Raw genomic sequence first — 9,684 nt, forward strand, 5'->3', positions numbered from 1 at the left:
CCCTGCCCGCCTTGTCCTCTTCCTCCTATTGGTGGCCATGAGTTTCCAGGAGAGCTGTGCTGCTCCGTGGCGAGCACGGGGAGCAGGTGAGTGGGTAGAGATGGGACCCAAACTGAGCAGCGCTGGGAGCAAGAAGTCAGGCTGTGTCCCCACGGCCCTGTAGTACACTTGCCTGGGGCCTGCCTTCCATGGGGGTGTTGCTGGGTAGGGGGTGATGGGCAGCACTGCAGGAGCCGGGCAAGAGCCCGTGGCTGCGCTGCTCCCCAGGGCTGGCTCCAGCCATGCCAGGCTGTAGCTCTGCTAATTGCTGGCTGCAGCACAGCCTTCGTCCTGGGAGATGCCCGGGCAGAGTTCAGAAGAGGCGTGCTGGGCATGCATGAGCATTTCTGCTTCAGGCTCATGGCACTCCCCAGTTTCCAAGCCAGAGCCCCAGTCCACAGCCCAGGGGAAGAGACAGGTGTGCTTTCCTCCAGTGCCTCAGTGTGACCTTGCTGTCCATCAGAGGCCTCCCAGTAAGAAAGCCCTGGGGGGCTGCATCTTCTTCCACGTAATCTGTGAGAGATGTGGCACGTGGCCCGGAGAGAGCACTGCATACGCTGCCAGGTGCCAGCCTACGGGTCATCCCATCCACCCTGCAACTTTGGAAATCATGACCTGAGTTATTCTCCACATCCAGTTACTGAGGGAGAAGGAGATCACACCATATAGTGCATATAAGTGGGAACTTCTCTCATCTGTTCTTGATTCTAGATTATGAGCTTCGTGCTCCCTTTCCGGATGCTCCTTTGGATCCGGACTTCATGCCTGTGCCTGGGGGACAACCCAGGGGTAAGTTGTGAGTGTCTGTTTCCTTGGAGGTTGAAACGTTCATGCTCTCATGGTTTACCTGGGTGCAATTTTACTGGAGATCCTCTCCAGGTCTTCCAAGTCTGTTTGTGCCCAGAAGGGTTTGCACAGATGAGCCATGAGTATTTTTTCTCTCGGAGAGCTGCCACGTTTCAGTGGGAAGGTTACCACTGCCCCTCTGCAGCTGAGGGAGCCCAGACCTTTGTATTCGGGCTGTGGCATTCCCCAACCACCGCCAGACCCTACAGGTCACTCAGGGAAAAGGAGGCCCCCACATGTGCCGGAAGCTCTCCTCACCTGTGTCTGATCACACTTGTGTCTGCAGGCCCTGTGGGTGAATCTGCAGAACTGAATCCTGCCTACGATCCCAAGGGCGAGACTGGAGGTAAATCAGCAGGCTTCATTTCCTTGATATTTGTTCATATTTGGCTGGGACGGTTCATCGAGGATTCCGCATTTAACCGGACAGAGGGTTCTTCTCCCCAAGAAGCATGGATGGTCATTGTTTCTTGGCAGCTCTGTGCTGTCAGCATTGTGTTGGCTTTGTCTGTGTATCTACAAGGTCTCCCAGTAAGAAACTTTCAAGGGGCCAAGTGTTCTTCCACGAGGTCCCTGAGAATTGTTTCCCATGGCCTGTAGACAGTATTTGGAAAGCTGTGGAATACCAGCCACCAGGTCGCCTCTGGCCTCTGTGCAGCTTTGGAATTCCCCCCCCCCGTGTCATTACCTGAGCCACTTCCACCACTGCAGCTCACTAAGGAAAAGAGAGATGGGCACATGCAATGGGAACATTTCTCCTCTATCCGTGATGACAGCTGTGTCTCCAGGAAGTGGCTTACCAAAGCTGAGGTTTACCCCACTCCATGCAGTTTAGAGCTGGGGTGAACTCCAGGAGGGCGTTCCTCTGGGCAGTTCCACACAGGATTAGTTAAGCACGATGGTGAGGCCCCTGTAGGCAGCCCGGAACTGTTTCCGAGGCGCTCCTGTGCGGAAGGGAGAGAATAGTGTTGTGAAGGAATCCCTGGCTTTAATTGCATCCTGCGACCTTGTGGCTGAAGGGATGCTCAGTAGCAGTTGCTTTGTCCTGTGTTCATTTGCAGATTTGACTAGAGGAGTTGATCCAGCTTCCTCTCTGAGATCTGGAACTGAAACTCTGTCGGATCGCGCAGGTACGTCATAGCTTTGAAATTCTTTAGAGAGCTTTTGCTGCCCGTTTCAGTGCCATTTCATGGCACAGTCCCCTGTACGCTCTGCTACTCAGTTGATGCTGTAGTGTGTGACTGAAACTTTTCATGGGTCTTTGGTTGCAGAAGTGCCCCCAGTGTGGGCCCTGCCCGGTCATCGGTTTCCTCCTGTGCTGGAGCCCAGCTGGAATCCCAGCAGTGAGTACTCTGTCTTCACTGACTTGGCTGACTCGCCGCTGATCTTCAAAACTTCATGCACATGATATTTAACTTCATACATTCTGTTAAGGTCCGGAAAGAGAAGAGGATGAATACAAACGAGGAAAATACTCTCAGGGCTCATCCCGTCTCCTGAAGCGACTGCTGAAGGAAATGGAGAAGGCAGAGCGTGGTGGGTATACTTCAGTCTGTTCACTGTGGGACCTGGGAAGCTGAGGTGTGATATGCAGGTGTGGGCAGGCTGTAGCCTGCACAGCAGGAAGGAATGGGTCAGAGCCGTGCTGCAGCCGTGTTCCATGTATCACCTTGCAGGTGCTGTCAAGCACCAGAGCTGGTCTGCTGCCAGATGGTCTGCATCCAGCCAAGACCCAGAGGCAGCTGCTCCCCCAGCACAACCATTACTTGTCAGAGCTGCTTTGTGCAGTCGTTGGCACCCAGATGGCAGCAAGTGGCAAGCGCTGTGCTTCTGTTCATCCAAAGCCCTCCGTGCAGCTGAGCAAGTTCAAGGCAGGAGGAGCATCCCGAGCAGGGTTGGCTGCCTTTGCTAATGCTGGAAATGAGGTGGAGATGCTAATTCTGAAGGCTTGGACTGTGTGTTAGAGCTTGGATTTCAGCCTGCAGCTACCTGGCTGTGATGGGCTGGTGACAGCACAGAATGTGAGGGCCTTGCACAGGAGCTGATTCCTCAAGAGGTGTGAGGGAGTCAGCATTGTCCAATAGCTGGGAGGGCCCAAATGCCTTTGGGTAACAGAGGGGCTCACAGTGTACTTGGGTGTGGGGGGCCTGGACTTTACCTGAGCTCGGGATTGGAGAAGCTCAGTTTTTGATGAGGGCACGTGACATCCCACTCCTACTGCCCTGCTTTCTTTCTAAAGGAACGGACCAACAAAGTGAGCGGGATGCACTCCAGGAAGGTGGATATCCCACACTGCCGGTCCCGGATGCACTCCAGGAAGGTGGATATCCCACACTGCCCGTCCCGGACAGAGGAATGCAGGCAGCACCAACCGGCATGCTAGGTAATTTCTGTCCCATGATCATACGGTGTCACAAACCAGAGTCACTGCGTGCCTGCAGGCTCTTGCTGCCAGCTCTTGCACACCAGGTCAGCAGCCAGACCTGAGCGTGTGAGCATAGAGCACATGTAAAAGAAGCAGGAGTGTTTCTCCCCTGGGCTGGCTCTGGCTGTGCCCTGTGCTGGCTGAAGCCTGACCTTCAGCCTGGGGGGCGTCCCACAGGAGAGCTCAGGACACGCATGCCGGGAAAAGCATGAGGGATTCTGCTCTGTAGCTCTCCCCACAGACCAAGCCCAGACCCCAGAGTACAGCCCCAGCTCTCGGCCCAGAGGAGGACACGGGTAGTGCCTGTGCAGCCTCTTCGTACCCAACGAGAGGTGGAAGCAATCCTTCTTGTCCTCCGGTGCTTCGGCACCAGAGACGGAGGCACCCACTGACAAAATGACCTCTTGGGTCCATGAAGCACACTGAGAGATTATCTGTAGCGCAGCTGAAGGTAACGTGGGACATTGTCTCATTTCTTCCAGGGATGAACACAGGCAAAAGCACAGAGGCTGCTGCTCACAGATCTGTGCGGAAGCGCCGCATTCCGGTGACGGTCTCAGCGATGCTGCTGCCTGCGCTGGTGCTGGCCGTTGGTACTGTGATATGGGTGCTCAAAAACTACCTGTGAGTTGGCCTTTCCCCAGAACACCTTATTGCTGCATTTGGCAATGAAGCATTTGTGGTGCCAGGATCCTGGACGGCCAAATCAGCCGCTGGCAGTACACTGCCAGGACTCAGGTTGCAAAGTCTTTCAAGTTTCCCCTTATTTCCTGTCAGTGAGTAGTGCTTTCTGAAACTCATTCTCACAGAGCGCGCAAGAGGGAAAAGAGAGCAGCAGAAGCAGCAGATGGAGCTGGGGAAGGCAACGAGACAGACTCTGACCCAGTCAAACAAGAGTCTCCGTAATAGCTCCAGTCCGTTCCATTCTGCCATTGAAGAGGCCAGAAGTCTTCAAGGTCATCTGGAAGACCTGGAGCTTGAACTCAAAGCCATGAAAGAGATCCTTGGGAACAGTCCTGAGTGCTGCCTTCTGTCAGAGGATGGCCCTGAATGTGAGAGCAGAGCTTTTGTCCTTCATCCTGCATTCTCCAGGACAGGTATCACCAGCAGTTTGAAGATTCTTAGCTCGACACAGCTACATTCCTGTTGAGGGTCCTAATGAGGACCCAGAAAACGAGCTTCCTCTGACTGCTGGACAATGCGTAATGTCTTTGGAGATGTGGGTGAGAATGGCTGGTATCAGGGAGAGCTGACAGATGGCACAAGAGGACTGGTCCCTTCCAATTTGGTTGCGGAGCTTTCAGATGATGAACTGGATACACCTGGAGATCCTGTCAGAATTCCTGCATTGCTCCATCTGCAAGACTACCATTGTTCCACTCAATGGAACAACTCGATGTTGAGCAGAATGTGGTTGAGCTCCTTCGGGAACTCTCTGAGGCGACTGACAGCGGAACTGCATAGCTTTATTGTATATGAAAAACAACCAAACAACTGTCCCCTCCCTCTCCCTTCCCCTCGCACCCCCCTACCCCCCCCTCCCAAAAAAAGACCAAAAAACCCCCAAAAAACCCTAAAAAAACAACAAAAAACAACCCACCCTCAATAAAACAAAAAACCAAAACCAATTAAAATCTCAACGCTGTTCTTTTTCTGGGATACACTGAGGTGACGCTTCTCCTAGCTTAGACTTTGCAATGAGTTTGTGTCACGGAGTTCTCTCTAGAGCTCACTCGGTGACAGCGGGAACAAACCCAGGGAGAGAAGGAACAAAGAACCTCCCCTCTCTAACAGTGCGGTGCGGGGGCAATAAAGAACTGGGGGGGGGGTTGGCACTCACTTCTCATCGGGGTACCATCCCGTTCTCTGCAAGCCACGATGTTGTGGGAAGCTGTGGAGGAACTGCTCAAATGTATTCTCTCTAAGAGAGGGGAGCAGGTATCTCCTAAATGCATATCCGAGCTGGTAAAATGGGCTCATATGAATGGACACCTTCAGGAGGTGGCACTGATGTTCACTGTAGCCAAATGGCGAGAAATAGTCGACCATATGTGGGACTTTGTTATCTCCAAAAATAAGGAATACAAAATAAATACATTGAAGAATATGCAAGCCGAGTGGGAGATTGCTGCTGCTGTGGTACAAGCTCTATCCGGACCTAGTGCTCAGTCAAGGTCAGAGCTTGACTCCCTGTTACCAGGAGGTTCGTACTCTGTTTGCTCATCAGCCTCACAAGTCAGGGCTGCTGCAGAAGCCCCGAATAATCCCCCGTCCTCGACCTCTTCAATGTCTCTGGCAGATCCGGTTTTGGCTGGTGAGGAAGGTGCGGTGGGGGGGGGCTGAGGGGTGTGCAGAGCAGCAAGAAGCTCCTGAGAGTGAAAGCGACTCGGATAATGGTGGGAATGAGAAAGCGTTGGAGGAACATAATAAAACATTAACTGAGGAGCTGCAGGACTTAGAACTGCGTACGAAGGAGGCATCAGTCTCTTCGAGCGTTTCACCGATGTCTTTACAGCCCCTGTCTATGCGATTCCCCCCCACACGTAGCGATCCTCCACCTTTGCGTTGGTCTGGAGTCATTAGAGGCATGATATTGGAGGGACCGTGTCAAGCTGTGTTTCAGCTCGCTTGCCCGCTGATAGACGATCAGCAGGGAGCTGCTCGGTGGGAAGTGCATCATTGGAAATTGTTACAGCAGGCTGGTAAGACTGTGACTGACTATGGGAAACGATCTGAAGCTTCTAAGCAAATCATTCAATGGATTTTCACTGAGGATACTCATATGACACTAGACACTTCTAATCTTGTGCGGTTGTTACTAACACCACCAGAATACGTTGTTGGTCTCATCTCAAGGCAGAAAATAGCATCCAGCCTTTATAGTAACTGTGTTTGTGTGTTTCTTTCCTAGTGGAATTGCTTTGTAACTTGTGGTGTTATAAATAATATTAGTAATGGTTTGACATAGTGTGTGATTTTCAGTGTTACCAATGCAGTCTCAAGAATTAGAATTTTAGGCATTATCCATAGATCAAATGTGTGTTAAAGAAAGGATTTGATGTAATCAGTGCTGTAATCTATGGGAATAGCTCTTTTAGTATGTTAGTACTGCTCACTCATGATGTTATTAGCCTATTAATTAGCTTTTCTTAATTTGCAAAGACAAAACCTGGAAAGGAATCCCAGGCAAAGGGATGACCCTGTATTGTAGAATGGATACGTCTCTTACACCCAACTAATTGGGATTTTAAAAATATGACCATGCATCACTTGAGACAAAAGTGCATACTAATAGAACTAAATTTGATAGTTTATTCTGTTTTCCAGGCAGCTGTTCCACCTGGGCTCTGTATCACGCACTGGCCATGCGGATATGGTGTACAACTGGAAGAAATACTTCAGACCCTGAATGCAGGAGAGAATCTGTGATGGGTGAGAGAGGAAAGGTGCACTTTGAAGCAGGGAAGGCCCTGCTGGCACCGCCTGTCGCAGCCACCACCAACACGGTTTGCTGTTTCTCAAGGGTCAATAAGTAATAATGCCCCTAGTGATACTCCAGCACATTTGTCCTCTAAAACTGGTTCTATCTGACATGCAACTTCATAAAGTTCAATTATCAATTATTAGCTCAAAGGCATGGTTATGAGCATCCTAAAAGCATTTGTTGCACAATAGTTAGTGGCCATTAAAAATCAATATATCAGAGTATATGAAAGTTGAAGACTTTTCCTAACTAGTGACATGTGAACACAATGGGACCCTCATGGATTTATTTCCAGGTTGCAGAAACTTAGGTTGCAGAGCAAACAAGTTTGTTCTTTTTAGTAGGTTTAACAGTAATGTTGTTATGCTGTGTTTGACTTGTCTCTTTTTTCACTTCTAGAGGATTGTCAATCGAGGTCTTGATTGAGTTATAATGGTTATGTTATTAATATAAGTAGTGTTGTTATTCTATAGGCAGTAGCTTGCTAATTAATAAAAAAGGGGGGGTCGCCGCGCTCCGACCCCGCAGAGCTCCACTCCATGCGGTACTTTGAAATAGGGATGACGGAATCCGGCCCCGAGCAGCCCTGGTTCTTTGAAGTGGGGTACGTGGATGGCGAAATCTTCGTGCACTACAACAGCTCTGGTCGGAGGTACGTGCCCCGCACGGGGACAAGTACCAGTGCTGCGTGGAGCACGCCAGCCTGCCCCAACCCAGCCTCTACTCATGAGGTGAGTGAGGGGATGTGGGGCTGGGGGGCTCTGGGCTGCCCCTTCCCCTGCTGACAGCCCTGCCTTCCCCCAGAGCAGTCACAGTCCAGCGTGGTGCCCAACGTGGTGGGGGTGGTTGTCGCCGTTGTGGCCATTGCCATCATGGCTGGCGTTGGATTCATCATCTACAGACGCCATGCAGGTAAAAGTAGAGGGGTGTAGGAGGACAGTGGGGGCGGTGGGGGGATTTGAGGCTCCCTCAGGAGCCCTCAGCCTGGCTGTGATGTGAACCTGTGCTGATGCATCTCTCTGTCTGCAGGGAAGAAGGAGAAAGGCTACAACACGGCGCCCAGTGAGTGATGAGGGCAGCGCTGTCCCCCACCTCTGCCCAGTGCCAGGGCAGCATTGAGGTCCCCGATTTCTCCCAGGGTTCCCCTTCCTGGTGCTCAAAGCTGCTCCATGCCCCACAGCAAGAACAGGGCTGGGGGTCATGGCTGTGAGAGTCCTTCCTTGTTTTCTGGCTCCAAGCTTGCTTCCTGAGGTGTTTCTTGGGAGAAGACTCTCAATGATTTATTGAAGTGGCAAGTAATGGGTGCTACCGTGTGACAATCAATATCACTTTTTGGGTATTTGAATATTTGAAAGCACCTTCCTTCAGAGCTGTTTGCCTCCAGAAGAGTGCTCAGGACTGTTTATGAGCGGAAGATCTGGCCCGGGACTAAATAGCTCCAGCTTGGTGTGGGAAATCTGGGTAATGAAGCCATCGTGCCCTGTGAAAAACAGGATGCGGATGGGTATCCCTGCTCCCTCTTATCTGCTGGCAAGGCTCAGAAGATGGGAACAAAGGAATTTCTGCTAAGATCCCAGAGCCAGAAGCTTCCATTCCAAGGAGTGCTGACTCAACTACTTTGGATTCGAGCTGTCACTCCAAAGTGAGCTGACTTGACCACTTTGGACATATAAATAAGTTGGTGCTACCATTGGAAATTGTCATCGTGGTCACCATTAACAGAACAACGCCTGACGACCCACCACGACTGAAGACCAATGACTGAACTACAAACCTCGATGGATCCATGGTGGTGAATATCTCCCTCTTGCTTCCTACAGAGACTCCTTGCTTCTATTTCATATTTTTACTGCATTCCCTTCCCCATCACCCTACACCATAATAGCGTCCGTCCTCCCCTTCCCCATCTCCCTGATAAAGTCTTGTAATAAACTGGTCGGACCAATGTTTGAACCATTGTTTCTTAATCCCGCACCAGGTATATGTATATCAAAGAACCTTGCCTCCCTCCTACAAACTGGGCTGAGACAATGGCTCTTCTTACCTTACAGGCCAGGAAGGTGGAACCAGCAACTCGAGCACAGCTGCGGTGTGGGGCTGGGGGTTGGAAGGGGTCCCTGTGCTCCTTGTGCTCCTTGTGGTGCTGCACCAGGGCTGGGCTGGGACTCTGCAGGGAGCTGAGGGTTGGGATGTGAACGTGGCCCTATGGGACACCATCTCTTCTTCTTCACACAGGAAGTAACCAAACCGTCTGAGTGCTGTTCTTCAGCCTGCAAGGGGCCAACTGGCCACACGAGCATTTGGGGTCGGTGATGAACACAGCCCCATCCCCTCTACCTTTCACATCTCCCTCTGCTTCCTATGCTGTTATGCTTTTCCTGTGCTGCTTCTTGTGAAATAAAGTGTTGGGCTGTTCTGTGCTCAGCCTGCCTGCATTCTGCTCTGTGCCGTGCTCAGGGTTGGGGTGGATGAGGGGACCTCTCCTCATCCCTCCTCCCCCCACCCCACACTCTTTGCCCATTGCTCCATTTCACACTGCTGCTCTCCTCCTCCCCTTTGCACTCCCTGTGCTATCTGCACCGCTTTGGCATGAAGACGTGACTGGAAAGTTCATCCAGTATTGGGCTGAGCTGTGCTTCCCCCCCATAACCCACAGTGCTGCCACAGCCACATTCTGAGGGCAGACACCCAGCTTCCATAACCAACCATGCACTGAGGCTGAGCTGCCCACCCCCCACATCCCAACCTGCTCCTCTACAAAACATCTCCGCTTTATTCCATACAAATCCCAGAGCATCCCACTCTTCCCATCCTGCAGCGGGGAGCGGAGACAGCCACAGATCCCCATGTCCCATCGCATCCCACTCCAGCTGCCCTGTGGTCCTCAGTG

Source organism: Coturnix japonica, chromosome 24, assembly GCF_054131305.1.
Source record: "Coturnix japonica strain WE chromosome 24, WE-NBRP24, whole genome shotgun sequence".
Taxonomy (NCBI): domain Eukaryota; kingdom Metazoa; phylum Chordata; class Aves; order Galliformes; family Phasianidae; genus Coturnix; species Coturnix japonica.